At 42.0% G+C, this 17,711-nt stretch overlaps 1 long non-coding RNA gene and 1 pseudogene across 1 annotated transcript; both read right to left on the reverse strand.

Annotated features, from left to right (window-relative positions):
* Positions 1 to 1,546: 1,546 nt before the first annotated feature.
* LOC136482894 (putative disease resistance protein RGA3) lies at positions 1,547 to 8,008 on the reverse strand (annotated as a pseudogene).
* A 246-nt stretch (positions 8,009 to 8,254) lies between these two features.
* LOC136482895 (uncharacterized) lies at positions 8,255 to 9,195 on the reverse strand. The gene is made up of 3 exons (XR_010765242.1): positions 8,937 to 9,195; positions 8,588 to 8,826; positions 8,255 to 8,391 (listed from the first exon to the last, which is right to left on the reverse strand). It is a non-coding gene; the product is annotated as an uncharacterized lncRNA (long non-coding RNA).
* Positions 9,196 to 17,711: the final 8,516 nt, after the last annotated feature.

The following is a 17,711-nucleotide window of genomic DNA, read 5'->3' on the forward strand; positions in this document are numbered from 1 at the left end:
AAACTACCCAAGATTTTTAAATAACTTATAATTTGGGATGGAGGGAGTACTACCAAACTACCAACTTGCTTGAATTTCGAGTTGAGGAAAGCAACCTTAACATTAGTTAAAACTTGGTCCAGGAATTTTTTTTTATTAGGTGATCGTCATCAAGATGGGATTGATGTGCACAAATGGCAAAGAGCTACATGCCTAGAACAGTGGAACTTTGCAGGGGCATATGTACATACAGGTGGTAGACGTACGCCTAAAATCTGACTCTGCACATCTTCAGAAATGAAATGAATTAACCTCCTCGATGCATTGTGAATTCCCTTGCAAAGAAATCGAGTTCGATTCGCGGCGGAAGGGCACACACGCAGCTGCAAGGCCACAAGATATAATCCTCCGTGATGTCTTGAGCTTGGCATCAACACGCGTCCCCCAGAACTGACTACAATATGCCGTCAGCAGAGTTGGTAGTGTGGAAAACAGAGTAGCGCTTTGCACTCACTGAACAGGAGAGTGTTACTCTGTCTCTGTCAGCAGTTCAGGACAAAGAAACATATGTTCCATTTGGTTGAAGCACAGCGCTGTCGTCAGCGTCGACCGTCGGGTGAAGTAAGCCTGGGCGTTCGGGTTACCCGATTTTTTCGGGTCGGGTAATTCGGGTAATGAAAATTGCTACCCGATATTACCCCAAAAAAACACTACCCGCAAATTCGGGTACCCGATAATTCGGGTTCGGGTTCGGGTATTACCCGATATACCCAAATTTACAGAAAACAACCAACTACACTAAATTTCAATAGCGATCTATACATAATTTCAGCAGCAATTTGTATAGAATTTTAATAGCAATTTGTAGAGAATAATATATTACAGTCACTCATTCAAATAGAGAGAATTATATTCTAATAAAGTGATAAGTTAAATGGTTCAGCTAACAACACATGATAAATACAAAGACAAAAACAAATCTTTGGGTAGTTCGGGTAGTTTGGGTACCGGGGGATATTACCCGAATTACCCAAACTAATTTCGGGTAATCAAAATCGCTATCCGAATTTGGGATTGGGTACCTCGGGTTCGGGTAATTCGGGTACGGGTAATGGGTATCGGGTATTTTGCCCAGGCTTAGGGTGAAGCCCAGCAGCACGAACGCACGCAAGTGACGGGCCAGACCTGTTAGACGCCTGCGCGAGATGTGTTGGCATACAGCCCAGTGTCCACGCCGTGTCGCGTGTGTACAAATAGCACGCGAATTCAAAACGACTGCAGTGGCGGACGGTAATATAACTGTTCTGAAATTCAATGTCAGCAAGAGCCTCCTCGAGCGGGCCTGCAGGACGACTGCAGTGGAGGATATGAAGGCAAGGAGGCTCCGATCCTACTGTGATCAGGTCACAGATAACAGCATCCTTGAAAATTATGAGGTCATGCACGTAGAAAACGCCTCACCAGGGTCAAAACAAATACGTTTCTTGATTTAATTCAACAATCCAATCTTTAGATGGTTCTTTGGTCTCCCCGCCAAGGAAAAAGTTTTACCATCTGTTTAAATGAAACATATCCACAGAGCATTCCTCAAACAAAATTCACGTAGAGCATACACGCTAGGGCTCCAAACAACGTATGTAATGTTTGGCACAACTGAAAGAAAAAACAAGACTAAAAAACACCAGCAGTATATATCACGACCTTATTCAGATACATACGCAAACAAAACACTGGTTATTCAGACACATGCGCCACGTGATCAGGAGACACCAAAACGCATCTTCTCCTTCCTCGATAAGCAGAGCACCAAATTCTTCGACTCCATGCATCAGCTTGACACGAGACACGCGTCCGTACTATCCAGCCCAGAGTAATCAGGCACCTGATGGATATCAATGAGACAAATTCTAGACTCTAGTCGTGTCTTCCGCCCTCAATGCCAGATTACCTACAAATAATTGAAAACGGGCATGGATAATTAAAAGCAGAGAAGATAAACATCTAACCAAATTAGAAAATTCAGACAAGGGTCATAGCTTACATATATCTTCATAGCCATCTCATTCGGCATGTCTGTACGTTCACTATATCCAAGTGTAGACATCCATGTCTTCTCCGTGCAGCTGTTGGTGATGCTCTTGGAGTCCAGGCAGCCACTGTGATGAGGCACCTTCCATATCCTCTGTCAGAAACAGCTGGTGCAAGTTGTCCAATCTCTCAACGCACCTCAAGTCGGGACACAGCTGTACACGCAGCTCTCTCACTTGGGGAAGATTGGAGACCCTCTCTAGGCCTTCGGAACCTGATATTGAAAGGTGCTCCGAGAGGAAACCGAGGTTCTCCACCACATTAAGGCTGTGCACATCTCTTAATCGGAGCTCCTTCAAGCTGGTGGCCTGCTGTCCAAGCTGTGGTGGGAGAGCTCTCAGCTTGGGGCAGCGGTCAAGCTCCAACTGCTTCAGTCGTGGCAGCAGCTGCATCCTTGGAGGTGGGGCATCCCACTTTTGATTTGCAGCAGCCTTATCCTCTGCTCCTTCCGTGAATGCTGTTGTTGCTTCTTGTTCTTCTTCAGCAACAAAGGACCACTCCTCCCAGTTGGGCATATCCCTGATGACCAATGCTTCAAGCCTGGGGAAAGCTACTGCCTCTGTAGATCTGAGATTACCCATCCCAGAGCCAACAAATTCGGGTCCAATCATGGTGACTGCAGTGGTTCCATTCGATTCTCAGATATTTCAAGTTGGGGAGCTGACCGATTGGTGGAAGATGACACACATGATTTGCAATCTATGAGCTGTAGGTATGTCAGTGAAGGCAAATGGGTCAGCACTATCCTAGCCAGGCTGGGAAACCTCCGACCAAAGAAATTCATAAAACCGAGATCCTCTAGGTTGTGCGCAGGGATTAGCAAATCAAAGGTTTTCTCAATATTGATTACAACATCTTCAGAATATGGCTCATGTATGTGTTCACGTGCAACGTAGCACTAATTCTCTGAGATGTTTTTTGTTTGCTAGCAGTGAATCTTTACTAGGAGGAATTGCTCTTTCCAGTTTGATCATATCAAGCCTCCTCAACTGCCAAAGGGGATCCAATTCTTCTATATTCCATCCATCTTGCATTACAGAATTGTTATAAGAGCCGTCACCAACAGGAAAGCCTTGTAAATCGTTGAGAGAAATTAATCTGCTGATACCTTTTGGAACCTCATTTATTGGTGAGCTCCCTAGGCCAAGTCGCCTTAAGTTGCATAGCTGAGTTATTCCTGAAGGAAGACTATGCAAAGAATCACATCTCTCCAAATTCAATATCTGAAGGTTTATGAGACAACAGATGGACTCTGGAAGGGAAGATATGTCAGTCCCATCAAGGTATAGTAATCGTAGATGGATCAAGCGTCCAATGCAAGATGGAACATTTTGTATCTGTGAATATGTCAAATCCAAAACTCGAATGCTTGGTAATCTTTCAAATATTGTATCATCGACTCTCAAAGACTTTGTATAAGATGTTCTCCAAGTTCTCACTTTACATTTCCCCTTATCTGTTCTAGGTAACACAACCATATCATTCATAGTGACTGCTGAAATACGGCGGAATTTACTCATAACAGTAACCCCTGCTGAATCTGGATCACCAACAAAAAGTTCTTCTCTGGATAAATGACAAGCAAGCTGCCTTAGTAGATCATGCATTCTACATTGAATAAGATCAACAGAATAGTAATAATCTGGTTGGAGGAGATTTCGATAGATCAGCTCATAGTAGTATTCTTCTGCTATATCTTCAAGGACTCGGTCATCTTGCTCATCTATAAAGCCTTCAGCGACCCACATCCTTACAATATCATCACGGTAGATTACCTGAATCTTCAGGGAAAATAGCACAATAGATAAAACATTGCTTCAAATGGTGTGGCAGCTCTTCGTAACTTAGATATATAGGACTTGTTATTTCACTAGGAAGGACTACTCATGGACCAAGCATCTTTTACCAAAATCTTCTTCCACTCATTCTCAGTTTGATCTTTGGTTGCCAAAACTCTAGCAATGACTTTAATTGCAAGGGGAAGACCACCACATCTACGAACAATATCGATCCCTAAGTCATGTAGATTTTGTACTTCTTTTTCTTCTTTGATGCCCATGCTCTTCCATAGTAACTCCCATCCTATATCCAGTGACATTAAATCAACTCGATGTGTATAGTCCATTCCGGTTTCTACAGCAACAGTGTCAAATCGAGTTGTCAATAAAACTACTACTGAGGATGCAACATGTAGTGGGATTCTCAGTAGATTTGTCCATATGTCTGACTGCCACACGTCATCCAGCACAAGAAAAAAACTCTTATCCTTAATGGACAGTTCTAGCTTGCTTTGGAGCTCATCGGTTAATTCATCTGGCATGTACTGTACTTCAATTTTTCGTAGAATCTCCTTTAAAATAGCTATTTCAGAGAAATCTTGGGAAACACAAACCCATGCTTGTTTGTTGAAGCTCCCTTTTAGTTTTTGGTCATTGTATATTTTTTGTGCTAGTGTTGTCTTACCAACTCCTCCTGTTCCAACGATAGCAAGCTTATAAGACCTTTTTTCCTTATGTGCAAGCACCAAATCTACTACTTTTCTGCAAGCACTGTAAGACCTCCTTACCAACAAGGTTTGGCTCAACAAGGCTGGAACTTCTTCTCTGTTTTGGTACAGAAACTGTTACAGTTGATTGTGTACTCTTGAGTGAAGTAAATACTTTATCCTTTGAAATATTATCAATTCTTTTGTTTAAGTTTTTAATCTTAACTGCAATCTCATGACTGTGTCTGGATATTAAAAAAGCAAGAGGAAAGAGAAAGGCCACTGCATGTATTTGAACTGCTTGATACTAATGAAGAATGGTCTGGCAATAGCTTGCTTCCTTTGGATTTGGCCAAGTCAATGATATCATCAGCATCATACATAGCATCTCTTAGCTGACCAAGCCAATTGTTAACAGCAGATTCTTTTATGCTCCTTTTCTCTGCATCATTAAGAAAGTACCATATTTGCTCCATTCTTCTCTTCAGCTCTATGAGCTCTTCTTTAACACCTAAAATTAGTATGGCCTCCTCTATAACAATATCTTGCAACTTCTTCGCGCATGATCCGACAAAAGATTCAAGTATGGTTGCCATCAGACCAAGATGGTTAGGGAGATCCACATAAAGAGTTGGAGGCTGGGCAATGAATGAGAAGACATGTTAACTTGGTCTCCAAATGTGATAACATTCATTAAATTTAACATATATGGTCCAAACCTTGTCCAAAATGACTTCATTTTTAAGTACGGAGGGAGTACCACTACTGATTTGTAGGGCAATGCTACGGTACTCGCATTACCTAATAGAAGGTAATAGCTCAAATCAGTCTGAACCGTTGATTTTTTATTATCTAATAAAATAAATAAATATAACAAAAAAGTTTTTTTCAAATCCCGTAATCACGGGAGTACAAGAAGCAAGCGGTCATTCATTTCTTAGTTCGTGTGCACGTTACATGTTATTAATAAAATAAATAAATACGCGTAAGCTTAACTCGCATATACATCTTAACGCTAGCTAACACAATATACAGGAGATGTATGTTACATGCGTATACATGTTATACATGCATCATACACCTAATCTTAACATGCATATACAACTTACATACATTTAAATACACAAGTTAACACAGGAGGGACATGTTGCATAAAAAAATGGTGAGCTAACATGACGACGGTACCTAACACAGAGCGTTACATACATCATCAAAAAGACTAACATGCTAATTAAAATAGATCAATCCAAAGTTCCAAAATAAAAAGATTTACCATATTTAATAGATTACACATGCATCAATTAGATGTAGAAAAAAGATTTTTATATATCTAAAAATTACCTTATTTATCCTATTTTACAAAATAAAAAATTAAAATAAATATATATTTTACATATTACTTTCTAGTAGGTAATAGATGATTTTAACCATTTGATCGAATTAAATGAATGGTTCACAGTCATTTGGGAGTGTCAGAGCAAAGCCCTTGTACAATAAGTTTTATATGAGTATAGTGAACTCACATCCAGAATTTTCGTGCACCTTGTTATTAAGTTATATAGGAATAAACATCATTTCTGTACCGTCAATAAATCATGCATAATGCCATTCCATATGGATTAGAAACTAATAATACACTAGGTACATGACGGTGGTGGTTGACATGATATATACAGGAATAAACATCTTTTGTCTACTGTCAGTAAATCATGCATAATGCCATGCCATATGGATTAGAAACTAATAATACACTAAGAGAATTTACTATGGTGCCTCCAAATGACTGTAAGCCCTTCATTAGATCAGATGGCTAGAATCATCTATTAGTTTCTAGGAGATCAAATAAATATTTAGTTAATTTTTAATTTTGGAAAATAGGATAAAATAAGGAAAGTTCTAGATGTAAAGATCATTTTTAGATCTTTGATGCATACAAGATCTATTGAATGTGATAAATCTTTTTATTTTTGTAACTTTGGATATGACATAATTTAGGTAGCATATATAAACTACCTATTTGTTTATGCAAGTAACCCTGTCGTACGTACATGTCCACAAGACATACTACAACGTGTACGCGTACATGCCAAAGACGTGTCCAACATACATGAAATTTACGTGTATACGCAAAACTTCACGTTACATGCTCCATATATAATGTGACAGCTATTAACGTTGGACACAAAACTTCACGTTGTTGATATTATTGAAGTATGTAACATTTTTTTTAACTGAGTATATAATATGAATGGTGTACAACTTTAACGTAACTGCTGAAAAGCCAGGCTGAAAAATATTGTTCGCCGATTTGTTGTGAGAGAAAAACACTGTACCATGGCTGATAAGCCAGACTAGTACTGATAAGTTCAAGCGAACAGGGAGGCCCTGTTTGGATCCTTGAATTGAATTCATTTTAAGAATCATAATTTAGACACATATTAATTAAGCTAATATGGTTGTATATGAATTATATTTATATAGTATTGTTGACTATACGAGAGAGATATTCATGTGTTGCATTTCTACCGTAGGAGTGCGAGTTGAAGAGCGTATTATAAGTTGCAAAGTAGAAATATAACATGACGATCTATAGAACTAATTTCCATCTCACACCTTATGAATTTGAGATAGGCTTATATGTGAACTTTGGAAAGGAGTGAAATGTCAAATTCCAAGCTAAATAGCCTATTTTATTAAGTAGATTTCAATTCCTTCAAATGAAAGGATCCAAACATCAGTCCAAAATTTTTTGTACGTGTAGTGTATACATGTATATATTAGCAAAAAGTAAAAATAGAACTAAAATAGCAACTTATTCACGTTGAACCCAAAAGGAAGGGTCCGTCTGCACGGAAAAGGAAGGCGCCATGCGCTTGATTCTCTCTTCGGTGACGTGAGGATTTAATGATGTTTATTTTTTTTCTTATATTAATTAATTAGATAATTAACTCAAAAATCCTTAAAAATCAATGGCTCGGATTTATTTGAGATATTACCTCTTAATAAGTAAAGAGGGTACCGTAGCATTGCCCTACACTAGGTACATGACGGTGGTGGTTGACAAAATGAGTAGTAAGGTAAAATATTGAGGTATAAACCCCTGTCTTAGCTTCATTCTTGTCCCTTTCTATTTCAAGTGTTGTAAGTTAAGGTACTCTAGATTTGATGTTATCAATTTCAAAAAGTACTTGGCATGTTGCACTTGCACGTAAAACCTCTACTAATACTTCCATTGGTTACACATTTCGATCTGGTAAAACATGATAATGGTCAGATTGCAGGTACATGTTGGATGTCTTACCTTAGAAATCTATCTTCCAACTAGAGTCAATAGTAATCCTCTTGTTGGCATATACAGTTCGTTTGGATTGTCAACTCATCCAGCGTACTGCACCGATGCTATGCGTGCAGATCAAAAGTAAATCCTTTGGGAAAAAAACCAATTTATTAAGTGGATAGAAGAAATTATCCGCCAATCACCGACAGAGAACCACAGATATATCACAGCTAATTAAACCTGCAAAAACGAGAAAGAATTAAATGGCAAACCTCTTGCTTGTCAAAACAAAGGTTGTTCAATGACCGGCAATTACTAGATGGTACCCATAACTAGAATAGTTCAGCAGAAAGTTAAAGCAAGAAGAGTATCACTGTATTTAAGCTATGATGGTGGAGCAGTAAGTACCTGATTACAGGTCAACTGATAAGCCACTAATCAGATGGTACACATCAAATAGATCAGTATGTGTCGATGCTATTTTTCCTTTTTTGCTCCCAACAGGATCACTTTGGTGAGAGATGAACTCGCTCAACAGAAATGGGCACACAGAGCATTAAACCTGTGCCAGCTCTGCTTGATCAGCACATGCAAGTCTAGGAATCATCTTCAATGAAGAAAATTAGTGTGACAATACATAAGAACTAGTAGTAACCATCTTGCAGAAGCAGTTCTTCCAGATCATTACAGGTATCAGCAAAAACTATAACATCATGGATGCAAGCTTATAATATCAGAAGCACGCCCACAGCTCTTACCTTAGAAAAATGTAGTCATTACTTGAAGATGATCAACCCATCTTTGGAAAATGTAGACAATTGGGAAAAGTGATTGATCATAAGAATCACAGAAGCAGTTTGTTCAGATGATCAACCCATCATTACTTGAAGATCGTCACTTAGTAAGCCCAATGAAATTTTAAGGCCACAGCTTCAGAAACCAATATATAGAATAGATAACAGAGGACTCTCGGTCTCAGTTGATCACACTACGACAACTGTAAAAAGTAGAGAGAATGAAAGCTTGATTGAATCAATAGACTTAATATATTTTTCCAGAGTAAACACCACTAGTCAATCCGAGATATTAGAACTGGGAAAGATATACCTGCATATGGTTAGCTACTGGTTGTAACAAGATGCATGTTTTCCTGATCCCAACTGGATGTTGTCCAAAAGAAACTGGTGCTCTGTCAAGCATCAAACTTCTGCAATCTCTATGTGATCAGCACGTGCAAATATGGCATGTTTTAGGAGAAATTGAAGAATGACATCATAACTGTTTCTTGATTAACTTGATCCCCTGGAGCTTTTCACAGAAATTAACACTCCATGTGCATCTGAGAGCTAGAGGAACTGACAGCAGAGTGATCCCGATGTAAACCAGTATGTGTCTATGCGACTTTTTGTCTGAGAGAAAAAAAGGAATGAACTGAGAGAACGATAGGAAGAAGTCTGAAACCTTTATGGGCCAACAGATTTATGTTTTGCTTACCAAACTGTTAGGATGAAGAGAACCAGGGGAGGTGTCAGAAAGTGAAACACTGAAAGCCAAAACAGCAGTGGCTACTCAATCATGCTTTCCGTTCCTCCTCTCATTTACATAATTTCTGAAGCAGGAAATGAAATCTTGCAGAAAATATTTATGTAGATTAGTATCTACAGGTTCACCAATATTTCCCCGTTCAGTGGACAGTGCCTTTCTTCAGCACAACTTTGCATAAGTAAAGAGAATCCTTTTAATCTTAACCAAGAAGGAAAAGAGTCTGATAATAAGAACCCGTAGTAATCATCTTTGCAGGAGCAGTTTGTTCAGATCACAACCCGTGAGTACTCCTGTTGTTGAACCCATATCAATCTATCACCGAGAGAGAGAAAAACCAATAAATCACACTGCGACAAGAAGTCTTAGTAACCTGGTTGATTGAATTGCTATAGCTAGAATAATATGCACTTAGTAGGCGAGAAGAATCACTATGATCTCAGAGATACTAGAACTAAATATACCTGATGACAAGACTCTGATTCGTATGTTCTGCACTTCTGTTATCTCTGCAAGTGTAACGAGATGGCAAAGGAGGATATATAAGAAGTCTTCCTTCATCAGCTGGAGGCCATGGACCTTTGCAGACTTTCAGCAGTGCAAAGAAGAGCTAATGGATGAAATCTGGAGAGCTACCAGCCTAGCAATCAGCAGCAACACGCTTTCTCTAGGTTATATCAAACGAATAATGTGATGAGTACTGGCATAAAAGACACACGTAGACTACAAAGCATGGTGTACAAATACACATTTTAATCCGGCCGGTGGTTTTGGCTGAGCATCTCGTAAACTAAGTCAAGGAGCAGCCAATTGGCAGACTGTTGGAATTAATTAATTTAGTAATCCTAATAAAAGCAGTCTGCCGATACCACCGAGAGTCCAAAGCTCCGAAAATAAGTTAGTAAGCAAATTGTATTATTGAAAAGATGTCGCTGTTAGTCATCGATCTATGCAAGTCGCATGACTGTAAATTACAAGGGCCGGCCGATCCATCTAGATGGTGACTATAGGTGATATAAAAATATGTCTACCAGAGGACAAGCTACCAGCTGCTTGTTATGGCGTTACATATAAACGAATATACTATATAATATACTAGTAACACGCAAGCGAGAGCAAAATGAAGTTTGCTACCGTAGCTTTATACATACATGTAGCACAAACTAGTTCCACCTTACAATAACCAACATCCTCGCAGAACAGTGAAATTCGATGTGAGCCTGCGAACAAACAGAATTCCATTTGCGGCAGATGGGCACTCACGCAGGACAGGAGCAAAAGGAGAGCAAGGCAAGTGCGTACTATCATGACATTCTTTCGACTGATGGAAAAGACAGAAAAATATGCTTCGGTTTAAATTTTTTTATTTTGAACAAAATATGATTCGGTTTAATGAAACAGAACACTGTTCTTAGCTTGAGTGAGGCCCAGTAGGAGGAAGGTGCGAAAGTGACGGCCCAGCCCTGTGTTCACGCCGTGTTCCGTGTGTACAAGTAGTATGCGATCGACTACCACACATTCTCCGTGAAAACATCTCAAAACTATGTCACCAACATGAAGGCAAGGGCCTCCTACTGTGATCAGCTCACAGATGATAGCGTGCTTGAAATATTTGAGGTCATGCACATGGTAAACGCCTCAGCCAGGGCAAAACTAAGAGATTGCTTCGATTTTATTCAACAATCCAAATTTGAAATGAATGTTTGATCATATAAACATTTTATCCACAGAGAATTTCTGAAACAAAATGCGCCCTGTAATCTTTGTGTTTTTATGTTTGCTTTCACAGGTGCAGGCTGTTAGCAACTCAATCCCGGCTCCAGGTGTTCAAGCGTCGTCTTCAGGCTCGCCTCCAGGCTCGCCCTCGACAAGGCCCAAGAGGGACCGTAAGCCCAGTTTCCGCTTCGTCGGCCCATCGTGAATCAACTGAGTATGAGCAATATATGTAGGAGAGGAACCGGAGAGGAGAGACATGAATGGAAATTGTATCTCTATACTCTCTAATATTTACTCTTCTGAATTCAAATTCCTCTAGTTGTCCCTGCTAACTTCTTCTACCTCCGATCTCCATCTGCTATCTCTAACAATTGATATTGGACGTCTCATTCCTCAATCCTAGCCCTTCCTCCTCCTCCACCTCCTCCTCCTCCTAACTACCACTATACCTGTCTCAATCGCGCTCGCGGTGTGATGGAGCCCCCGCTGCAGCTCGTCCTCGACGCGCTGAACTCCCGCTTCGACGAGTTCGCAGACCACAGCGCCGCCGTCGACTCCCGATTCATCACTTTGGAGGCTTCGCACGCTACTCCGGCCGATGCGATCGAGCGTCGTCTGGCAGGGATCGAGTCGCTCCACCCGGATCCGGTGGCTGCCTCCATTGAGCAGTGCCTCTCCACCCTTGAAGCAAGCGACGCCAACTACACACGGCGCCTCACCAATCTGGAGGCCGTCCGCGTCGCCCGCCATCAAGGACGAGCGCGACGCGCATGTGGCGGCACTCGAGATGGCAACTACGGATCTCGCAGCATGGCGACCGGGCATGTAGGGCGTACTGGACGACATCCAGAAAGACGTTCAAAAGCTGGTGAAGAACCTCAACCGCAACATGTTCGACGAAATGCCTCACCGGCCGGGACTGTTTCCTTCACCACCACCGGTGCCCGCGCACTCCTCTGCCGGTCCAACCGCCAACCCGCCCAACGGGCACTGCGTCGACTCGATTCCACGGGATATTGGGTCCGGAGTCGTCACGACTTGGACCCCATGTCCCGGGCAATGGTACGTTTCCTGAACATCCTTCTCCCGTTCATGCATCTGATTTCCGCCCCCCGCCTGTGATGATTCCTCCGCGTCCTGTGCGTGAATCCGTTTACCATCCTCCACCCCACCTTCCACGAATTGATTTTCATCCACCACCTAAGTTTATTCCCCCGTGCCCTCTGCCTACTCCAATTCACCATCCTCCACCAAACCTTCCACCTCCTCCGGATCATCACCGACCCAATCCACCAACTGGCCGTCTCCCTAAGCTTCCATTCCCAAAATTGGATGGCGAGAACCCGAGGCGGTGGCGTTCTCCCTGCGAAAAATATTTTGCAATGTTTGAGGTTGATTCGTCCCTTTGGATCAGTTTGGTCGAGCACTACGTGGAAGGCGCTGCCGCCATTTGGTATCAATCTATGTCATCTCGGTTGCCCATGGCAACTTGGGATTCCTTTTGTCACTTGCTGCACAACCGTTTCGATTGTGATCAGCATGAGTCCATTCTCCACAACTGTTCAATGTCCGGCAGCAAACTTCAGTTTCTGATTACGTCACTACCTTTTCCGAATTGGTTGATCAGCTGACAGCCTATTCTCCAAATTCCAACCCCCTCTTTTTCACTACCCGTTTCATCGATGGGCTTCGTCATGATATTAAGTCCATTGTGCTCGTACAACGTCCAAAAAACTTCGATATTGCTTGTCGCCTCGCATTGTGCACCGCGTGGAGGTGATTGGTCTCTGGCGCTCAAGCCCCATCCCCCGGCAGCCGCACCGCTGCCTCTGCCTCCGCCGCCACCACGTGTTGACAAGCAGGCATCGACCTCTGCTGCAACTCCTACTCATCAGACTCTGGCTGCAGTGAAAGCTTATCGGCGTGCTTTACGTCTACGCGCCAAAGGTACTGCATGCTGTTGAAGCTTTGTGGGAATCATTTTCATCATAGGATTCTTTGGCTGATTCAGCAGAGGACTTCACAGCTACTGAACAGCTATGTTTGGCTCTATCCAAGTCCGCAATATCTGGTGTGCCAGCATCTCGCACTATATGTCTTCAAGGCTTTCTGCAGTCTATTCTTGTCACCATATTGGTGGACTCAAGCAGTTCAGCATCATTTGTTAATGCATCAATTGTTCCTCAATTGCACAACATTTAGTCTGCCAATCTGCAATACTGTTCAGGTTGCTGGGGGTGCCAAGCTCATCAGTGTGGCTATTTTACTCCTAGTCCCTTAGTCAGTGGCTGCATGTACATTTCAGTCTGACTTTAGGGTGCTACCCCTGGGTTCCCTTGATGTTGTCGTGGGTATGGATTGGTTGGCTGCTTACAGCCCGATGCAAGCACTAGTAGAAAACAGACATTTTGTCTCGGCACCATTTTCGGAGTTACTCCCGGCATTTTTTGAACCCGGGAGTGAAGGAGATTTAATCCCGGCTATACCCTCGAGCCGGGAGTAAAGGTCGCTGCCCAACGCTACTGGCTCGGCAGGCAAACTTTAGTCCCGGTTCGAGGCTATAACCGGGACTAAAGATCAACATTTAGTCCCGGCTAGAGCCACTAACCGGGACTAAATGTTTAGTCCCGGCTGGAGGCTTTAGACAGGAATAAATATTGCTCTTTGTTCCTGGTTATAACCTCTAACCGGGAATAAAGCTTCCGCCAGTAGTCATTAAAAAAAACAAATAGTTTTAGTTTATTAGTTTCATTTATATTCTTTTCTTAAGTATATTTTGATTTTTAGAGTCTTTTGTTGAAAAAATAGTTTTAGATTTTAGGGAAAAAATATAATTTTCACACATAAGTTTTAAAGTTTTATTTTACCATATTTCGACGCAAAATTCTAGTGTTTTCAATCTATAATTCACCATATTTCATCTCACGCGGCACAAAGAAAAATGTAATAATAAAAATAATTATCAGAAAAACCTAACATCTTGTGTGGGCCCATATTTTGGGGGTAAATGACTGCCAAAAAAATTTCAAGCCATTTCGACATAGGCGGAGTCGACGTGCTTCACAGAGATATATAGAACCTTTCGTCGAACCTTATCTATACACCTAAGTTCTCTGGGATTCTGAGGTCCTTGTGCTTTCTAGTGCCGGATTGGTCTCAAACTTTTTCTCGAGACTGCAAATGCCCTGTGTGAAGCCACCACCAAGTTCGAGATTTTTCTGAGCTGGTTTGGTGCTTTTTGCACTTTAATTGAATTTCCGCGCGAATTCACCGATTAATTATACGTTGAACTGAGTCCACCCCCGAAAAGATCCGGAATGGTGCCAAACTTTGCCAAATGGTCTCTTGTGCCCTAGGAGACAAATATTTGTGGAGGTTGATGCAAAATTATATTGTTTAGAATATGTAATTCACCGTATTTCGTCTCACGCGGCACAAAGAAAAATGTAATAATAAAAATAATTATCAGAAAAACCTAAGATCTTGTGTGGGGCCATATTTTGGGTGTAAATGACTGCCAAAAAAATTTTAAGTCATTTCAACATAGGCGGAGTCGACGTGCTTCACAGAGGTATATAGAACCTTTCGTCGAACCCTATCTATACACCTAGGTTCTCTGGGATTCTAAGGTCCATGTGCTTTCTAGTGCCGGATTGGGCTAAAACTTTTTCTCAAGACTTCAAATGCCTTATGTATAGCCACCACCAAGTTCGAGATTTTTCTGAGCTGGTTTGGTGCTTTTTGCACTTTAATTGAATTTCCACGTGAATTCACCGATTAATTATACGTTGAACTGGGTCCACCCCCTAAATGATCCGGAATGGTGCCAAACTTTGCCAAATGGTCTCTTGTGCCCTAGGAGACAAATATTTATGGAGGTTGATGCAGAATTATATTGTTTTCAATATGTAATTCACCGTATTTCGTCTCACGCGGGACAAAGAAAAATGTAATAATAAAAATAATTATCAGAAAAATCTAAGATCTTGTGTGGAGCCATATTTTGGGTGTAAATGACTGCAAAAAAAATTTCAAGCCATTTCAACATAGGCAGAGTCGACGTGCTTCACAGAGGTATATAAAACCTTTCGTCGAACCCTATCTATACATCTAGGTTCTCTGGGACTCTGAAGTCCATTTGCTTTCCAGTGCCGGATTGGTCTCAAACTTTTTCTCAAGACTACACATGCCCTATGTGTAGCCACCACCAAGTTTGAGATTTTTCTAAGGTGGTTTGGTACTTTTTTAACTTTAATTGAATTTGCGCCCGAACTCACCGATTAATTATACAATGATTAATGAAGAACCTAAATATTTACGTTACAATTACGTGAAAACTAATTTTCTGTCGAAAACTAATAAATTTAATAATTTCAATTAAAGTCTACATTTTTGCATTAACGAAAATAGTGAGTATTAGTTGCATTATGTTCAACATTTATAATAAAAAACACAATAGTTTAGGTCACATATTTTTTTTGTGTGCAGTAAATGAAAATAAAGTTTATTAATTTTTCTAAAAAAATTATGCCTAGTATTGAATTTACTACGCAAATAATAAGACTTAAACATTTAAATACAAAACATATATAAAATAAACTAATCTGCTTAAAAGTTGGCGGGAAATGAAAATGTAGCCCACCTTTAGTCCCGGCTCCTGCCACCAGCGGGGACTAAAGGTGGGCTGCATTTGGCGGTCCACCAAAAAATCCTTTAGTCCCAGCTCCTTCCAACAGCCGGGACTAAAGGTCCCCCCTTTAGTCCCGAGCGGTGGATGGAGCCGGGACTAAAGGTGCTTTAGTCCCGGGCGATGGATGGAGCCAGGACTAAAGGTCCCCCCTTTAGTCCCGGCTGGTGGAAGAAGCCAAGACTAAAGGTGCATTAGTCCTGGGCAGTGGATGGAGCCAGGACTAAAGGTCCCTCTCGTATAAACCGCCGGCTCCCTTCTCTCTTCCTCCTCATCGATCGTCTTCGTCTTCAGCACGTCCCCAGAGCTCTGCCGCCACCGATTGGCCTCCCCGGCCACCCCCGACGCCGCCTTCCTCACCGGAGGGCACCCCGAGGCTCGCCCACCTCGCGGGAGTAGCCCCAACGCTGCACCCGTCACCGAGGAGCCCTCGGCTACCCCAGATGCCGTGCGCTAGTGCGCCACGCCGCCCCCGACGCAGCGCCTTCTTCCTCACCGGAGGGCATCGTCCCGACGCCCCCGACGCCGCGCCTTCCCCGTGACGTCCTGTTGCTCGTAAGCTCGATCGATCGTTTTCCCAGTCGTAGCCCAGTCACGTCGGAGTGTGTCTCACCGCCGTGGCCGCCATGGCTGACGTAGAGCTTCCTCTATTTGGGTCGCTGACATGCGGGGCCGGGTCGTCAATGAGAGAGAGGGAGAGAGAACAGGGAGATTTCTTATTTTCTGGATTTTGAATAGTGCAGCAACTTTGGAAATTCATAGGAAAATAATTACAGCTCCAAAAATTCTAAAAATTTGTGTGTAGCTTCTGTACATGTTCTATTATGGTTTAAAAATATGAAATTTGAATAAATTTTTAATGTTCAAAAATTCAGTCAATTAATTGATAAATGTAATTTGTACAGTACAAGACATCAGAAGAGAGTGTGGAACGGACGAGAAGGAACCAAGAGAATTCTAGACAAAAGCAATACCACCATAACATGAGATCAGGTGGCTACGCGACTTCTATTCCGAAGTGGCAAAAAATAGAAGCAGACCTTGTTGCCAAGGGGGTCGTACCTGAATCAGCACCGTGGCCTAAACGCACAAAGCGTTGGTTTTTAGGTCATGGGGGAGGATTGGACCCAATCACCGGGAAGCTCGTCCATGGCACAAAACTCGAAAGAGCAACAGAAAGGTTGATTCAAATTCTAAAAGCTAGAGATAGTGGACTATTCCGGCCCAACAGAGAGAAAGATGAGCTGACATATTCCATCGGGACCGCTAAGCATTATGGAAGAACTAGAGGCAAAGGGGCCGTTCCGTGGGTGCAAGGTTTTCCTGAATGGATCGATTCGTATAGAAGCCGCCAGAGAGATGAAGGATGAGGAGGCAGAGAGGATCCGCATCTTGCAGCAATATGTTATTGAGTCACGGGAAGCGGTGCTTGAATCACAAAGGCGAGAAAAAGAAATGCAAGCGAAAATGCAAGAGGAAGTCGCCTGATGCCATAAAAGATGCAGAGCTGCGCTTCCCCGTGGATGACGTCACAGAACCTTTTACATCATGTGAGCTGCACATTCCAAAAGATAATGGCACAGTGAAGGTGGCTATTGGTGTTGTAAACCCTATCGACCGTACCAAGACACCAAGAATCCATGGGGCAGTAGTACCAGCTGGATATGCTACCGTCTCGGTGGATAAAGCTATTGAAGGTTTTAGCGATGTGCCTCTTGACATTCATGGAGGTGACGGGGAGAAGACCATGGGAGAAGCAGAGAAGTCATTCATTGCATGGCGCAAGCGCTACATCAATATTCCTGGGAAGACGTTGCTGCACAATAGGTACGGATGAAAGTGAACGAAACAATTTTTTTTATTAATTTTATATTGCCTCTTAAATAACAATTGACATATTGTCTTCTGTACGCACACAGCAGGGCCTCCCCCAACCT

Source organism: Miscanthus floridulus, chromosome 9 (genome assembly GCF_019320115.1).
Source record: "Miscanthus floridulus cultivar M001 chromosome 9, ASM1932011v1, whole genome shotgun sequence".
Classification (NCBI taxonomy): domain Eukaryota; kingdom Viridiplantae; phylum Streptophyta; class Magnoliopsida; order Poales; family Poaceae; genus Miscanthus; species Miscanthus floridulus.